Source organism: Myxine glutinosa, chromosome 4 (assembly GCF_964187855.1).
Source record: "Myxine glutinosa chromosome 4, kmMyxGlut1.1, whole genome shotgun sequence".
Taxonomy (NCBI): Eukaryota; Metazoa; Chordata; class Myxini; order Myxiniformes; family Myxinidae; genus Myxine; species Myxine glutinosa.
This window is the reverse complement of record NC_136264.1, coordinates 117,382,871-117,402,592: the sequence shown is the minus strand read 5'-3', so window position 1 is coordinate 117,402,592 and position 19,722 is coordinate 117,382,871. Positions and strand designations below refer to the sequence as shown.

General features: G+C 42.4%; 1 long non-coding RNA gene across 2 annotated transcripts in view; it reads left to right on the top strand.

Moving 5' to 3' along the window:
• The first annotated feature begins 8,304 nt into the window (after positions 1-8,304).
• Positions 8,305-19,722, top strand: part of LOC137426243 (uncharacterized) — a 43,464-nt gene continuing 32,046 nt past the window's right edge. The window contains exons 1-2 of one of the 2 annotated variants that reach the window (XR_010984230.1): positions 8,305-8,351; positions 14,679-14,739. This is a non-coding gene — a long non-coding RNA (uncharacterized LOC137426243). The remainder of the gene's footprint in view (positions 8,352-14,678; positions 14,740-19,722) is intronic. The other variant, XR_010984229.2, reaches the window with a different exon arrangement.

Sequence of the window (19,722 nt, the reverse complement as noted above, 5' to 3'; positions counted from 1 at the left end):
GAAAGCAGATCCTCACCATAATTGAATCATTTCGTCCTTGTCGCACACTCAACTTCTCCACCAAGTTTTGTCTAAATCTGTCCACAACCTTTTGGGATATCATGCTATACATAGTGTTTTGGCCCGATCACTCAATGGTGAAGAATCACTAGAAATTATACTATCTGAAAGCAGATCCTCACCATAATTGAATCAATTCGTCCTTGTCGCACACTCAACCTCTCCACCAAGTTTTGTCCAAATCTGTCCACAACTTTTTGGGATATCATGCTATACATAGTTTTTGGCCGGATCACTCAATGGTGAAGAATCACTAAACATGATACTATCTGAATCCAGATCCTCACCATAATTGAATCAATTCGTCATTGTCGCACATGCAACCTCTCCACCAAGTTTTGTCCAAATCTGTCCACAACTTTTCGGGATATCCTGCTCACAGACACACAAACTGGGGTGAAAATATAACCGTCCACTTTTGGTGGCGGAGGAAGAATGGCTTTCTTATACTTGAGATTGCAAAAATAAGACTGAGTTTCGCAACTAAGACCAGTTGGTTATAGCTTCGTAGTTAGTTGTCTAGGATGGAACACAATCTAGGAATCTGTTCCAGCAAAGCACTATCACCATGGACGAAGTTTTAGTTACGAACGTCACTCCCTGAATCAAACGAGGAAAAGTAACGCTTCATTAAAAGCAAAAGTGGTGAGCCAATCTTCTTTTGCCTGGTGAGGAATTGCTAATGCTGGAAACATCAGTGGCATCTCGCTTCCCACGGCAGTCGACATACTCTTAATAAATCTTTAATCGATATAAACCCTCCCACAGTGCTTGGTTAAACTTCCTTTCACCTCGATGACAGCTTGGCACCTCCTGGGCACGGACGAGATTACATTACGAATGTATTCGACTGTAATTTCCTCTCCGAACCCACATCAAATGAGTCTGCAGCTCAATCATGGTTCTTGGCGTCTTTTCAGCCAATTTTCTGCCTGCAATGTTCCAGCAGTTCTCAGTCTGGTCGACTTCAGAGCTGCAGGCCGAGGCACGGCACACGTGACAACTTCATGCGTATAATCTTTCACTTTAATTGGCATAATGTGCATCACTCAAGTTGAAAATGTGTGTATTTGGAATCAAAATAGTTTGATACTACATAAGGTTAATTCCACTTATTCAAATCAACTTCATAGCGCTCAGTCTGGCTGTGCAACAGGAAGCAGATTCCTTTTGGAAAGTACAGTTTTCAGCCCATGTAAGTTGATCTCGGATAGTCACCTTTTCATATGGACTGCATGTAGGACCCACACCATGGCTGGAAATGCATCTCGCACCGTCTGGCCCTGCAGAAGTTGGACAGTAGGCCTATACTTCTCATGCAGTCGGATTGGAGTTGTCCTACAGCACGTTGCCAACGAATCTGTCCAATCACAGCCGCCAATTTGAGCCAATTGAGCTTCGACTCATCCGACAGTTTGTGGCAGAATGTTTGACTCCCTCCCTTCCCCTGTCTACATGCAATGAAGTTTAAGGAAATGCATTTGAATGAATTGGGTGGATTGACAGTTATGTTTGATAATCTTAATATATACTATGTGATTAATCATTCATAGTACTGTGTATATGAATCTTGTACCAACCCACAAATACCATGTAGCTGTGCAGAGCAAAAACAACAGGTGGATCATGATGATCTGGGATAATTAAATTGCATGTATCCATTTTAAATGAGGTTCGAGTATCGCATGGTTGTACGTGGGAATAATATAGCTGAGTGGTGTGAAATGAGAAAGTGAAAAGGAGACGTGTTATAACGATGTTAATGTGACTTAAAGTATGTTCATCACACTTTTTTAATCTCTCAAGAGGCACAAGGAAATAAGAAATTGTGTGAATTTTCTAAACGTGAGAATTACAGTCTCACTCAGAATAATTAACAAGTCAACGTTGAGCAGAATCTGTTGAATCTTCATCTTCATCAAATTGGTTCATGCTATGGCATGCATTTACATACACATACATATACACACATAAACACATACATATACACACAAACACATACATATGCACACACGCACACACACACACACACACACACACACACACACACACACACACACACACACACACACACACACACACACACACACACACACACACACACACACACACATCCACATCCACCAATACACACAAACACATACACACACGCACGCACACACAAACATATAAACACAAACACATACATATACACACATACATATTGTCGCGTGATTGCCCTCAGTGAAGACCGGGAAATCACGGATTTAAACGAGCTTAATGAGGCGACGATCAATGTTGGATTTCCGATACCCGCGCGGGGGGAAGAAGAAGAAGAAGAAGCGGCAAGATTTACCTCACGGTCCATGCGCGTCAGCGTCTTCACCCTGTGAAAATTAACTCACACAAACGGGTTTTAGAATCAAAGGGAAAATAATGAAAGGATTTATTTAATAAATATCGGGACAAGGAATCGCGACGATAAAAACTAAACCCCTATATCGGGACGTCCCCAGACAGACTTCGACACACAGACTCGCCCGTATGCTCGTCATTCAAATGCGAACGCAGGGAAGAGAATCGACGGCGCTCCCAAAGTTTCTCCAACGTCGGTCGTCAAGCAGGCAATTTGTGGATCGCAAGGGAAGAGGTCCAAACAGGAGAGAAAGGCAAGGGCAGAAGGGAGGGCCAGGCAGGAAGGAAGCCAAAATGAGAGAAGGAAAATGTCGGCTCGCCCGTCGTTTTGTCAATCGCCTCTCATGTCAGCTTTCTCTCTCTCTCTGCCAACCAGTGCGTCGCTTCTTGGACATCTTTCACGCCCTTCTCCCTGATTGTCTGAGCGCCTTTGCCCTTCGTGTCATGCCATCGGTCGGTGGCCAATCAGTGTGGCACGTCCTTCCTCCCTTCCTTCCACCAATCACAGGGAAGTTTCTTGTTCACCCCTCCCCCGGCCAGTCACGAGTCCTTCTGGGCATGGCTCCCTGTGCCTGCCTGTGCAATGTCTATCGCTCTGCCGGTGTCGTGCATGGTCGCTTCCTGTTTGTTCTTCCGGTCAGTCATTGTGAGGGGGGATTTAATTAATGTGGTGCGCTATTGGGCCTTACTAATGTATGTGATGTATTGCCATAAGGGACACCGGAATGATCACAGAGGGGATGACACACCGGGGAATTAGCATAAACCCGAGAACTACTTAACATGCCCCGCCCCCTCATGGCGGGGACACATATCCAACGTATCCGACATACGGGCTAGACAGGTCCTCTACTTATTTACATCGAGATGGTTCTTGCTACCCACGATCATCGGAGCATCTAACGATGCAGATCTACCTAAATCTATGTATGCCCCTACCCCAAAATTCACAACAATATACATACACAAACATACACACAAACACAAACATAAAAACACACACACACATACATATAAACACATACACATACATAAGCATACACACATGCATATACATACATACACAGACACAAACATACAGACACATACATAAATACACAGACACACAAACACATGCATATATATATATATATATATATATATATATATATATATATATATATATATATATACATACACACACACACACACACACACACACACACACACACACACACACACACACACACACACACACACACACACACACACACACACACACACACACACACACACGAACATGTACATGTAAACACATACATACACATGCATATACATACACACACACACACACACACACAAACACATACATATACACACACATAAACACATGCACATACATACATATATACATGCATACATACACACATACACAAACACATACCGCACACATACACACATTCACACATACATACACATACGTACACGCATACATATATGCATACATGCACACATACACACACACATACACACATACAGTCACGTGAAAAAGTAAGTACACCCTATGTAAAGTTTTGACTTTTTCAACATATTTCAACATACAGCTATTTGATTTTCATTTCAACAATATTGAGAGATAAAGGTGATATAACATAACAAATATCATGAAACATTTACATTTTGTAGTCCATTATATAATTTAAATAAACATAAATGCAAATTTTACATGTGGAAAAAGTAAGTACACCCTTGGCTCTAATAGGTGGTATTGCCCCCTTTGGCAGAAACAACCTCAAGTAGGCGTATCTTATAACTGTCGATCAGTCTCTGACATCGATTGGGAGATTTTTTTGCCCACTCCTCCATGCAGAATTCTTTCAGCTGTGCGATGTTTGAGGGGTTTCTTGCATGCACAGCTGGATTCAAATCCCCCCACATCATCTCGATGGGATTTAGATCCGGGCTTTGACTTGGCCATTCCAGAACCCTCCATTTCTTTCTTTTCAGCCAATCCTTGGTGGATTTACTGGAATGTTTAGGGTCATTGTCATGTTGCAAGGTCCACCTTCGGTTGAGCTTCAACTTTACGACAGATGAGATGGCCTCACATTATCCTAAAGCACCCTCTGGTACAACGAAGAATTAATAGTGGATTCTATGATGGTGAGCTGCCCAGGCCCTGATGCAGCAAAGCTGCCCCAAACCATAATATTTCCAACACCGTGCTTTACAGTTGGTATCAGGTTCTTGTGGTCAAATGCTGTCTTTGGTTTTCGCCAAACATGTCTTCTGGTACTGTGGCCAAATAGCTCTACCTTTGACTCATCTGTCCAGAGCACATTGTTCCAGAAGTGCAGGTCTTTGCCTAGGTGTTCATTGGCAAACTTTAGTCTTGCACTGATGTTCTTTCTGGACAGCAAAGGTTTCCTCCTGGCACACCTCCCCTATAGATCAAATTTGTGCAGCCTCTTTCTAATGGTAGACTCGTGCACTTTGACATCAACAGTGGCAAGAGCTACCTGTAGGTCCCGTGATGACATTCTGGGGTTCTTAGAGACTTCTTTCAGCATCTTGCGGTGTGCTCTCGGGCTGAACTTGCTGGGGCGGCCTGGCCTGAACAAGTTGGCAGTTGTTTGGATTCTTCTCCACTTGTAGATGATCTTCCGGACAGTCGAATGATTGATTTCAAATTGTTTGGAGATCTTTTTAAATCCCCTCCCAGACTCGTAGGCATCTATAACCTTCTTTCTGAAGGCCTCAGAGAGCTCTTTTGATCTTGGCATGGTGATGCCGCACACTTCAACAACAAAGAGCAAACCAAACTAAATGTCTGAGGTTTAAATAAGACTGGTTCCTCCAAGATCCTCTCTAACGATGTTCTAATCATTTGCACCTGAGCTGGTGCACCTGATTCTAATTTTAGGTATTTGAAGTAGTGATAAATGTAGGGGTGTACTTACTTTTTCCACATGCGAAATTTGCATTTATGTTTATTTAAATTATACAGTGGACTACAAAATGTAAATGTTTCATGATATTTGTTATATTATATCACCTTTATCTATCAATATTGTCGAAATGAAGATCAAATAGCTGTATGTTGAAATATGTTGAAAAAGTCAAAACTTTACATAGGGTGTACTTTCTTTTTCATGTGAGTGTACATATACATACACACACATGCATATATACACACATACACATACATATATGCATGCATGCACACACATACATTCACACATACATATACATACACACATGTATACATTCACATACATACACACACACACACACACACACACACACACACACACACACACACACACACACACACACACACACACACACACACACACACACACACACACACACACACACACACACACACACACACACACACATTTTGTTGAAAAGGGGGCAGGAGATGGGAACACCAAGATAATTCCATTTCTTCTCCCATTCCATCATATGAAGAAAGATGTCAGCAAACAATACAGCTGCATCAGGACTTCAGACATGGAATTTTGCAAAATAATTGTGATTTTCAGAGCAACACAACCCCAAAAAGTTGGACACGTACAGTCACGTGAAAAAGTAAGTACACCCCATGTAAAGTTTTGACTTTTTCAACATATTTCAACATACAGATATTTGATCTTCATTTCAACAAGATTGATAGACAAAGGTGATATAATATAACAAATATCATGAAACATGTACATTTAGTAGTCCAAAACCTCCCCCCCCCCCACCCCCCATCCCACACCTCCTCCCCCCAAGCCCTCTCCCTCCCACACTTCTCCCTGCTCTCAAATGTTGTGGTTGTGTGCTTCCCCTTCTCTCCCCATCTTGTCTTCCGCTCCCTCTTTTTGTGTGTTTTGTTTGTCTGGTTGTTTTGTTTGTGAAATAAATGTTAGCTCTTTCACGAGCCTCGATTCAGTATACAAAAAAAAAAAAAAAAAAAAAAATTGTATAATTTAAATAAACATAAATGCAAATTTCGCATGTGGGAAAAGTAAGTACACCCTTGGCTCTAATAGGTGGTATTGCCCCCTTTGGCAGAAACAACTTCAAGTTGGCGTTTCTTATAACTGTCTACCTGTCTCTGACATCGACTGGGAGAAATTTTTGCCCACTCCTCCATGCAGAATTCTTTCAGCTGTGCGATGTTTGAGGGGTTTCTTGCATGCACAGCTCTCGTTTCAAATCCCACCACAACATCTCGATGGGATTTAGATCCGGGCTTTGACTTGGCCATTCCATAACCCTCCATTTCTTTCTTTTCAGCCAATCCTTGGTGGATTTACTGGTATGTTTAGGGTCATTGCCATGTTGCAAGGCCCACCTTCGGTTGAGCTTCAACTCCCCGACAGATGGCCTCACATTATCCTCAAGCACCCTCTGGTACAATGAAGAATTCATAGTGGATTCTATGATGGTGAGCTGCCAAGGACCTGATGCAGCAAAGCTGCCCCAAACCATAATATTTCCACCACCATGCTTTACAGTTGGTATCAGGTTCTTGTGGTCAAATGCTGTCTTTGTTTTCGTCAAACATGTCTTTTGGTACTGTGGCCAAATAGCTCTACCTTTGACTCATCTGTCCAGAGCACATTGTTCCAGAAGTGCTGGTCTTTGCCTAGGTGTTCATTGGCAAACTTTAGTCTTGCCCTGTTGTTCTTTCTGGACAGCAAATGTTTCCTCCTGGCACACCTCCCATGTAGACCAAATTTGTGCAGCCTCTTTCTAATGGTAGACTCGTGCACTTTGACATCAACAGTGGCAAGGGCTACCTGTAGGTCCCGTGATGACATTCTGGGGTTCTTAGAGATTTCTTTCAGCATCTTGCGGTCTGCTCTCGGGCTGAACTTGCTGGGGCGGCCTGGCCTGAACAAGTTGGCAGATGTTTAGAATCTTCTCCACTTGTAGATTATCTTCCGGACAGTCGAATGATTTCAAATTGTTTGGAGATCTTTTTAAATCCCTTCCCAGACTCGTAGGCATCTATAACCTTCTTTCTAAAGGCCTCAGAGGGCTCTTTTGATCTAGGCATGGTGACATCGCACACTTCAACAACAAAGAGCAAACTAAACTAAATGTCTGAGGTTTAAATAAGACAGGTTCCTCCAAGATCCTCTCTGATGATGTTCTAATCATTTGCACCTGAGCTGGTGCACCTGATTCTAATTTTAGGTATTTGAAGTAGTGATAAATGTAGGGGTGTACTTACTTTTTCCACATGTGAAATTTGCTTTTATGTTTATTTAAATTATACAATGGACGACAAAATGTAAATGTTTCATGATATTTGTTATATTATATCACCTTTATCTATCAATATTGTTTAAATGAAGATCAAATAGCTGTATGTTGAAATATGTTGAAAAAGTCAAAACTTGACATGGGGTGTACTTACTTTTTCACGTGACTGTAGGTAATTGTGACATTGGCAGATGTGTTGGTGCCAAGGAACCTTTTAAACCTGCTGCGGGATCACAGTTAGTTTGCTGCCATGTGTGTGAAGGCTTGCAATGTTGGAACTCAGACAAAATATTTATTTAACAGATTTTATATATTGGCGGAGTGTCAAACACGATAATGTAGACTAACATAAAACAGAATTCAGACATTTGTACAAATGGAACATCTTGAACTGTGTCATATTTTATTAAACTGCATTTCTTACTTATTTCATGCATTTTACGTAGTTCAATTCAAATTTGAAACAACAACAACAATTTTAAAAACCGATAAGGGAGAGTTCAAAGGTCACCCCCCACACCCCTCCCTCTGCTTTCCCCTAACCCCTCTAAAAACTAAACCATGTAGAAATAGTCCTTCATCATTAAAAAAAATCACCAGATGGTAGTCGTTTTCTACGTCGGTAGTGTCCACAATCACGTTCTTCCCAGTGGTGGGTGAGTTTCCTCATGCTATTAAAACAAATTGTGTTTTTTGCTCTGAACATTGTTGAACAGGGAAAAACTATTTCATTCAATGTTGTATAGAGAATAAATGTAGTTTCCAATGTTTAGATGAAGGTCATTGAGTTTTTGTTGTCATAACAAGTGGAAATAAAAACAACGAGATGGTATTCATAGAATACTTACCCTGTGCAGTCAACTTGGTGTGTGAGCCAACTCTTCTGTTTTTGAAGTGTTTCTTTCTTTGATCCAATATGGGTGCCAGACCACGTGGGCGATGACCTCATATATTTATATCTGTAATAATATAAGGCAGTGTCCATCCATCCGTCCGTCTGTCCGTCTGTCTCCTCCATAACTCCAAAACCATGAAACCTAGTGACCCCAAACTTTGCATTAACTTTGCACCCCAAACTTTGCATGCATACACCTGGACCTCCAACAGATTGCAAGGAAGAAAACTGGGTGTTTGGGTGTGTTATAACATCCTTTTTGAAGATGATTAACGAGGTGCGCATAAGAAAAACCCCCATGTGGTGGTGTACCAATATGGCAGCCTGCCATCTTGGTCAGCCCCCTGCACCTCGCTGGGTTCTTAAGCCGCCATTTTCTTTCGGCCGACTCAAACGAGCCTTGCCTTGGAAACACGATCGATAATTATCATTATATAATTGAGACATAGCATCAAAACCTGGATTCGGATATGAGGATTGGATGCTGTAGACCAAATAATCTCCAAATCTGGAGTGAAATCTGACCAAATTTACCATATCTTGTGATTTTATAACGAAGTGTATGTATGTATTTTTTAAAGCGAGGCTGGGATTCTCATTCTGGTGTTAGTTTTTTTCTATTTAACTTTGTCAGGTAAAACGCATCTCGCTATACGAGATCAGTGCCGGTGATAGATATACGGCGGTATATACACTTTATACAGTCACGTGAAAAAGTAAGTACACCCCATGTAAAGTTTTCACTTTTTCAGCATATTTCAACAAACAGCTATTTGATCTTCATTTCAACAATATTGATAGATGAAGGTGATATAATATAACAAATATCATGAAACATTTACATTTTGTAGTCCATTGTATAATTTAAATAAACATAAATGCAAATTTCGCATGTGGAAAAAGTAAGTACACCCCTACATTTATCACTACTTCAAATACCTAAAATTAGAATCAGGTGCACCAGCTCAGGTGCAAATGATTAGAACTTCGTCAGAGAGGATATTGGAGGAACCTGTCTTATTTAAACCTCAGACATTTAGTTTGGTTTGCTCTTTGTTGTTGAAGTGTGCGGCGTCACCATGCCTAGATCAAAAGAGCTCTCTGAGGCCTTCAGAAAGAAGGTTATAGATGCCTACGAGTCTGGGAAGGGATTTAAAAAGATCTCCAAATAATTTGAAATCAATCATTCGACTGTCCGGAAGATCATCTACAAGTGGAGAAGCTTCCAAACAAATGCCAACTTGTTCAGGCCAGGCTGCCCCAGCAAGGTCAGCCCGAGAGCAGACAGCAAGATGCTGAAAGAAGACTCGAAGAACACCAGAATGTCATCACGGGACCTACAGGTAGCTCTTGCCACTGTTGATGTCAAAGTGCACGAGTCTACCATTAGAAAGAGGCTGCACAGATTTGATCTACATGGGGGGTGTGCCAGGAGGAAACCTTTGCTGTCCAGAAAGAACATCAGGGCAAGCCTAAAGTTTGCCAATGAACACCTCGGCAAAGACCAGCACTTCTGGAACAATGTGCTCTGGACAGATGAGTCAAAGGTAGAGCTATTTGTCCACAGTACCAGAAGACATGTTTGGCGAAAACCAAAGACAGCATTTGACCACAAGAACCTGATACCAACTGTAAAGCATGGTGGTGGAAATATTATGGTTTGGGGCAGCTTTGCTGCATCAGGGCCTGGGCAGCTCACCATCATATAATCCACTATGAATTCTTCATTGTACCAGAGGGTGCTTGAAGATAATGTGAGGCGATCTGTCGGAAAGTTGAAGCTCAACCGAAGGTGGACCTTGCAACATGACAATGACCCTAAACATACCAGTAAATCCACCAAGGGATGGCTGAAAAGAAAGAAATGGAGGATTCTCGAATGGTCAAGTCAAAGCCCGGATCTAAATCCCATCGAGATGTTGTGGGGGGATTTGAAACGAGCTGTGCATGCAAGAAACCCCTCAAACATCACACAGCTGAAAGAATTCTGCATGGAGGAGTGGGCAAAAATTTCTCCCAGTCGATGTCAGAGACTGGTAGACAGTTATAAGAAACGCCTACTTGAGGTTGTTTCTGCCAAAGGGGGCAATACCACCTGTTAGAGCCAAGGGTGTACTTACATTTTCCACATGCGAAATCTGCATTTATGTTTATTTAAATTATACAATGGACTACAAAATGTAAATGTTTCATGATATTTGTTATATTATATCACCTTTATCTATAAATATTGTTGAAATGAAGATCAAATAGCTGTATGTTGAAATTTGTTGAAAAAGTCAAAACTTTACATGGGGTGTACTTACTTTTTCACGTGACTGTATATATAGAGTCGGCGTGTGAGAAAACGATTCCGTAAACTGTCGTCCGCCGAAATGGACATGTTGATGGATGGATGGTTGGTTGATGTAATGGTTGACAAAATGGATGTTTGCCTACGATTCGGCTATAAAAGGCGAGAGGCGTTGTTGGTTCGGTTAAGATTTTTTTTTTTTACTTTGTCAGGTAAAACGCATCTCGCTATACAAGATCGGTGCCGGTGATAGATATGCGCATCTCGCTTTATGAGATCGGTGCCGGTGATAGATATACGCATCTCGCTACACAAGATCGGTGCCGGTGATAGATATACGCATCTCGCTATACAAGATCGGTGCCGTTCATATATATACGCATCTCGCCACACAATATCGGTGCCGGTGATAGATATACGCATCTCGCTATACAAGATCGGTGCCGGTGATAGATATATGCATCTCGCTACACAAGATCGGTGCTGGTGATAGATATGCGCATCTCGCTTTCTGAGATCGGTGCCGGTGATAGATACAGGCAGTCCCCGGGTTACGAACGCCCAATTTACGAATGCCCGTACTTACGTACCGACCTCCGTAAAGCCTATTATTTCAAAAATCGAGTTACATACAATGGTTCGTACTAACGAACGGGCGGACTACTTTGTGCGACGCTCAAAACACTGCACGTTTTCAGCGGTTCGTCGGCCCGAGGGAGAACAACGCCACGCCGTCGTCGCCATTTTAAATCGGATCGCATAAACACTGTTGTGTGCGTTGTGTGTTTTGACTTAAAATTTTCGTGTGTTTACCCTCATAACCATGGCTCCAAAGCGTAAATCGGATGCAAGTGATGGTGATGCATCGAAGAAAAGGAAAACGATCACGATTGAAACGAAAGTGGAAATAATAAAGCGATCGGAGAGGTGAAACGCCAACAATCATTGGAAAAGCGTTAGGCTACAGTCGGTCAACGATCGGGACAATTATAAAGGACAAGGGGAGAGTAATGGAGCATGTAAAACGCTCTGTCCCGATGAAAGCGACAATTATCACTAAGCAACGCAGTGGTTTAATTGTCAAAATGGAAAGGCTATTGGTAATTTGGGTTCAAGGTATGCAAGACATCAATTGGAACGAGAGTAAGTGTTAACCTTTAATCATTAGCTTTTCTTTTCTATCTAAACACTTTAAGAAATGTTTCTTTAATGTTTTTTATACCTATAGATGTTTTAGGTAAAACATATACTATATACTAAGACAAACATTTGACTAATTGACGCTAGATGTGAACTGTACATAACTGTTCCGACTTACATACAAATTCGACTTACAGACAGACTTAAAAACGGAACTCGTTCGTAACCCGGGGACTGCCTGTATATGCATCTCGCTATACCGTATACGAGATCCGTGCCGGTGTGTGTGTTACCCTGTGTGTGTGTGTGTGTGTGTGTGTGTGTGTGTGTTACTGTGTGTATGTTACTATGTGTGTGTGTGTGTGTGTTACTGTACTTTAAGGCAAAATGCCGTCGTTTCTTGCCGACGGGTGCACAAATCATGATGAACGAGGACGAACAAAGGCAGGAGTGATTTTCCATCGGCGAGGCTTCAAACACTGTTAGTGTTACTGTGTGTGCTACTGTGTGTGTGTTACTATGTTTGTGTGTTACTGTGTGTGTGTTACTATGTGTGTGTGTGTTGCTGTGTGTGTGTGTGTGTGTGTGTGTGTGTTACTATGTTTGTATGTGTGTTTGTGTTACCATGTGTGTGTGTGTGTGTGTTACTCTGTGTGTGTGTTACAATGTGTGTGTTACTATGTTTGTGTGTGTGTGTGTGTATGTGTGTGTGTGTGTATGTTACCATGTGTGTATGTTACCATGTGTGTGTGTTTATGTGTGTGTGTGTGTGTGTTACCATGTGTGTGTGTGTGTGTGTGTGTGGTACTATACATGTGTGTGTGTGTGTGTGTGCGTGTGTGGTAATATGCATGTGTGTGTGTGTGTTACTGTGTGTGTGTGTGTGTTAGTGTGTGTGTGTGTGTGTGTGTGTGTGTTACTATTTGCGTGTGTGTTACTGAAATTGAACGAAACTGTCAGCTGAAGGAGCAAAAGAGTGTCATTGTCTTACACGAATGGTTTATTAAATTGCAGAAATATAGCCTGGTACTTCGTATGCAGTTTGTGAGTGTAACTTCCATAGGATAGGGTGTCATTCCACTGCATCAGAGTCCACTGTACCTGCGATCTATTTTTAAAATTCGCTCTAGATGATGTACCCAGATTGCGTATATCATTTCCGTCAGGAAGCGATTAGCCTGGTGTTGGCTTAGCGGTTAGGGTGCTGGCTTGGGATTCTAGGATCCTGGGTTCGAATCCTGGTCGATCGCTGAATTAATGCCAGGGGGTTTGACTCAGCCTGTCATCCTTCCGAGGTCGGCAAATTGAGTACCAGCTTGCTGGGATGAATGATCACGGTGTGTACCCCGATTTAGAATAGGTACACCGTATCCCTGCGCATTGTAAGAGCGTGACCAAGGGTTGGCGTCAGGAAGGGCATCCGGCCATAAAAACATTGCCTCAAACAGGGAACCATGATTGTCATGGGGCCCGCAAGGCTATCCCCCGCTCTAGCGGGGAAAATGGCCTTAAAACGATCGTTCATTCATTCATTCATTCATTCAGGAAGCGATTCATTGTCACCCGGCAACGCCGGTACTTTTGCTAGTTCTCCAATATAATTGTTGCGTAGATCATGGTCAATAAATTTCAAACTGATAAGACTAAGCGTTGTCCCTGTCGAATTATGATGTCATAACAAAGGCACCGTTGACATCATAATTAACATATCTTATTCCCCAAGGGGAGAACTTGACAGTGAGCCATGTTTCATTTTTTCCATGGAGTGGTTTCAGAGATAGAGGTGTGAAGTTTTTCCAAGATAGCGCCTATACCACATGACCTGTGATGTCATAATTATCATTATAATATTCTACAGGAGGAGGCACTCCTATGTTGAAAATTTAATGTCAATTGGACCAACATTTGCAGAGAATTTTTCCCCCACACTGATCGAATCAAAAAAACGCTGTATTTGTCGAATTATGACGTCATAATGAAGGCACAGATGATATCATTAACATATCTTATTCCCCATTGGGGAGTTCTTGACAATGAGCCTTGTTTAAAATTTTTTCCATTCAGCTGTTTGAGATATAGAGGCGTAACGTTTTTCCAAAATGGCGTCCGTACCACGTGACATATGACGTCATAATTAAGAATGAAAGATTATACAGGCGGAGGGGCTCCTATGGTAAAATTTCGTGTCAATCGGACCAACGGTTACCGAGAAAAATTTTTTTTTTTAATGCAGACACGCCACACGTACGCACATATGCAACCGAATGCCTAACCTTGGTTTTCTCTTCGCAAGCACAGGGTAATGTGGGTTACATCAAAAACATGGGTTGAATGGAAAGTGGAAAGGAATTTTGCCAGCCATTCATTCCTGGAAAAAAATAATGGGATGTTAATATCAGTTAAAATCATAAAACTGAATGTCATCTCAACTGTAATGATACATAGAGAGGTCCACTTGTTATGGTGTGCAATATGTCCGATGGGCTAGCACAGAGGTAGTGCACTCAACCTTGAGCCATGTAATGTGGGTTTGATTATCGACCCAACTGTAAACTACCAGAGTTGTGTTTCACAGCACAAGGCATTGCATTAAAAAAAAGTGAAGCTTCCTTCGAATGGGACTGGGCATCTGTGTATTTGTGTTGATTGCTACAGGACAGAGAAGACGCCACAGTGTCTTTTGATGAAGAGTGGGCGAAATATCCCTGGTAACCTGGTAAGATCCTAAAAAGCCTGCCGTAACCTACTGGGAGTAAGTACTGCATCAGAGGCCTAACCACACTCCCAGAAATAATGCACAAGTCAGGAGATGACGATAGTTCACGAGCGAGCGGTATTCAATGACAAAGGACGGACCATAACCGAAACAGGCCCGGACTAGGGGGTCGGGGGCCCACGTGGCAGGTGTCGCCCCTGATATGCGGTGTACATGCCTATTTACAAAGGGCCCCAATGCGCTGCGTGCGCAGGCCTTTAAGAGCCAGCTGTACGTAATTGTGTGTGGTACTGGCCCAGAAATGTCAAAATGAAGGTTACTGACCTTGAAATGAGATAGAAAATAATGTATAATCAGTTATTAGGTTAGTTAGCTACACAATATCGAAAATTCGGTTCGATTCCGACAACTTAAAAAATTTGACCTTTGTGACCTTCAAAGGTCAAAGGTCGAAGATTCTGAAATTTGTTGGAAAACTTGTATTTCATGATGTATGTGATAATATAAAAACATGTACGACATTTCACCCTTTCAGGAAGCGAACAATGTAATAAAACCATCAAAAATCGACTTTTCTAAATTTCGTGACCTTGTGACCTTGACCTTGGGGCGAAAATGAAAAATCGAGCTCCGTGGGGCTAGACACATGACATTGGCCTAACCAAATACCGAAACCCCTGTCAGATTCCACCAACTCCCTCGGAGAAGATGTAGCTTGAACTCGATTACCCCCTCAAAAGACATCTTTTTCGGACGTGGCTCCACCCACAATGGCCGCAATACGCCCACTCTAGGCAGGACACAACTAGATCATGATATCAACCTCCCACCCAAGTTTCATCAAGATCGGATGATATCATCGGCTAGTTATGCTGTGGACAGACGGACAGACAGACATAGACACACACCCATGACGAATATAGTGGTCACTCTGTTTGATAACTCGTGAACCAATTACAGAAATGATGCACACTTCCAGAAATGATGCATATTCCCAGAAATGATGCACACTTCCAGACATTATGCACACTCCCAGAAATGATGCACCCTCCCAGCCAATATGCACACTCCCAGAAATGATGCACACTTCCAGACATTATGCACACTCCCAGAAATGATGCACCCTCCCAGAAATTATTCACACTCCCAGAAATGTTTTTTTGTTTTGTTGTTGTTGTTGTTGTTGTTGTATACTGAATCGAGGCTCGTGAAAGAGCTGACATTTACTTCACAAACAAATCAACCAGACAAACAAAATATATAAAAAGAGGGAGCGGAAGACAAGAGAATGGGAAGCACACAAACACTTGAGAGCACACAACATTTGAGAGCAGGGAGATGTGTGGGAGGGAGAGGGCTCGGGGGGAGGAGGCGTGGGAAGGCGTGGGGGGGGGGGGGGGGGTGGGGGGTGGGAGAAGTATAAAACACAAGGACACCAAGGACTTCCAGGTCAGAAGTTGGTATTTCAAAAAGTGGAATTGGGGTGAAATTATCGGGGATAGAAAAGATCAAGGTTTTGGATGGGGGAAGATAAGAGATGGTGGTGAACAGCTGTTTTAAAGACCTGGAGGGTGGAGTGGGATTGAAGAGAGTGAGGGAGTTTGTTCCAGAGGCGGGAGAAAAGAGGAATGAAGGAGCAAAGGTGAGCAGAGAGTCTTGATTTTGGCAGTTTAACCATAAGAGGGTTGCAGGCAGATCTTGTGCGACCTATAGGAATATTTGCGGGACAGAGCCCTGAGAGAGCTGGGGGGGGCAAAGCCAGAGAGGAGTCGGTAGAAGACGGAAAGACCACCAACCTGCCTGCGGTGAGTGAGTGAAAGGCCCTTGGAGTTAGCTTCATCGCGGGAGATTCCAATGATGCTGAATGCTTTGCTTTCAACAGCGTGAAGACGAGCTAGGTGCGAGGCAGGAGCACCAGCCCAGAGGGGAGAGCAGTATTCCATTGAGGAGTATTCATCAATGGAATACTGAGGAGAGCAGTATTCCATGATGCAAACTTCCAGAAATTATTCACACTCCCAGAAATGATGCACCCTCCCAGAAATTATTCACACTCCCAGAAATGATGCACCCTCCCAGAAATTATTCACACTCCCAGAAATGATGCACCCTCCCAGAAATTATTCACACTCCCAGAAATGATGCAACCTTCCAGAAATTATTCACACTCCCAGAAATGATGCACCCTCCCAGATATTATTCACACTCCCAGATATGATGCACCCTCCCAGAAATTATTCACACTCCCAGAAAAGATGCACACTCCCAGAAATGATGCACACTCCCAGAAATGATGCACACTCCCAGAAATGATGCACACTCCCAGAAATGATGCACACTCCCAGAAATGATGCACACTCCTAGAAATGATGCACAATCCCAGAAATGATCCACACTCCTAGAAATGATGCACAATCCCATAAATTATGCACTTTGAGAAATGATGAACCCTCTCAGGAAATACTCACACTACTATAAATGATGCACCATCCCAGAAATGATGTACACTTCCAGAAATGATACACTACCAGGAATGATGCACACTCCCAGAAATGATGCACACTCCTAGAAATGATGCACACTCCCAGAAGTGATGCACACTCCCAGAAATGATGCATACTTCCAGAAATAATGCACAATCCTAGAAATGATGCACAATCCCATAAACTATGCACAATCCCAGAAATGATTCACAATCCCAGAAATTATGCACACTTACATAAGTGATGCACACTCCCAGAAATTATGCAACCTTCCAGAAATGGTGTCCACTCCCAGAAATGCTGCACCCTCCCAGAAATGATGCATGCTCTCAGAAATGATGCTCGCTCCCAGAAATGATGCACACTCCCAGAAATAATGAACACTCCCAGAAATAATGCACAATCCTAGAAATGATGCACAATCTCATAAATTATGCACAATCCCAGAAATGATGCACAATCCCAGAAATGATGCACAATCCCATAAATTATGCACAATCCCAGAAATGATGCACACTCCCAGAAATAATGCACACTCCCAGAAATAATTCACACTCCCAGAAATAATGCACACTCCCAGAAATAATGCACACTCCCAGAAATAATGCACACTCCCAGAAATAATGCACACTCCCAGAAATAATGCACAATCCTAGAAATGATGCACAATCCCATAAATTATGCACAATCCCAGAAATGATGCACAATCCCAGAAATGAAGCGCCCTCCCAGAAATAATGCACAATCCTAGAAATGATGCACAATCCCATAAATTTTGAACACTCCCAGAAATAATGCACAATCCTAGAAATGATGCACAATCCCATAAATTATGCACAATCCCAGAAATGATGCACATTCCCATAAATTATGAACACTCCCAGAAATAATGCACAATCCTAGAAATGATGCACAATCCCAGAAATTATGAACACTCCCAGAAATAATGCACAATCCTAGAAATGATGCACAATCCCATAAATTATGCACAATCCCAGAAATGATGCACAATCCCAGAAATTAAGCGCCCTCCCAGAAATTATGCACACTTACATAAGTGATGCACACTCCCAGAAATTATGCAACCTTCCAGAAATGGTGGCCATTCCCAGAAATGATGCTCACTCCCAGAAATGATGCACGCTCCCAGAAATGATGCACACTCCCAGAAATGATGCACACTTACATAAGTGATGCACACTCCCAGAAATTATGCACACTTACATAAGTGATGCACACTCCCAGAAATTATGCAACCTTCCAGAAATGGTGTCCACTCCCAGAAATGATGCTCGCTCCCAGAAATGATGCACGCTCCAAGAAATGATGCACGCTCCCAGAAATGATGCACACTCCCAAAAATGATGCACACTCCCAAAAATGATGCACACTCCCAGAAATGATGCACACTCTCAGAAATGATGCACACTCCCAGAAATGATGCTCGCTCCCAGAAATGATGTCCCCTCCCAGAAATGATGCACGCTCCCAGAAATGGTGTCCACTCCCAGAAATGATGCACACTCCAAGAAATGATGCACACTCCCAGAAATGATACACACTCCCAGAAATGATGCACACTCCCAGAAATGATGCACACTCCCAGAAATGATGCACACTCCCAGAAATGATGCACACTCCCAGAAATGATGCACACTCCCAGAAATGATACACACTCCCAGAAATGATGCACACTCCCATAAATGATGCACACTCCCATAAATGATGCACACTCCCATAAATGATGCACACTCCCATAAATGATGCACACTCCCATAAATGATGCACACTCCCATAAATGATGCACACTCCCATAAATGATGCACACTCCCATAAATGATGCACACTCCCATAAATGATGCACACTCCCATAAATGATGCACACTCCCATAAATGATGCACACTCCCATAAATGATGCACACTCCCATAAATGATGCACACTCCCATAAATGATGCACACTCCCATAAATGATGCACACTCCCATAAATGATGCACACTCCCATAAATGATGCACACTCCCATAAATGATGCACACTCCCATAAATGATGCACACTCCCATAAATGATGCACACTCCCATAAATGATGCACACTCCCATAAATGATGCACAGTCCCATAAATGATGCACACTCCCATAAATGATGCACACTCCCATAAATGATGCACACTCCCATAAATGATGCACACTCCCATAAATGATGCACACTCCCATAAATGATGTACACTCCCATAAATGATGCACACTCCCATAAATGATGCACACTCCCATAAATGATATACACTCCCAGAAATGATGCACACTCCCAGAAATGATGAACACTCCCAGAAGTGAAGCAAACTGCAGTCAGGCATATTAATGGGTGATGGATATTAGAACAATAAATAGCATGGAAGTCAAAACAAGCTCTTTTAAATGGCCGTTTCTGTCTTAAGCTTTTCGTAAACTTGCTTTTTCTGAGAAGTTACAAAACCAGAACAAAATATTGCATCTCTCAATA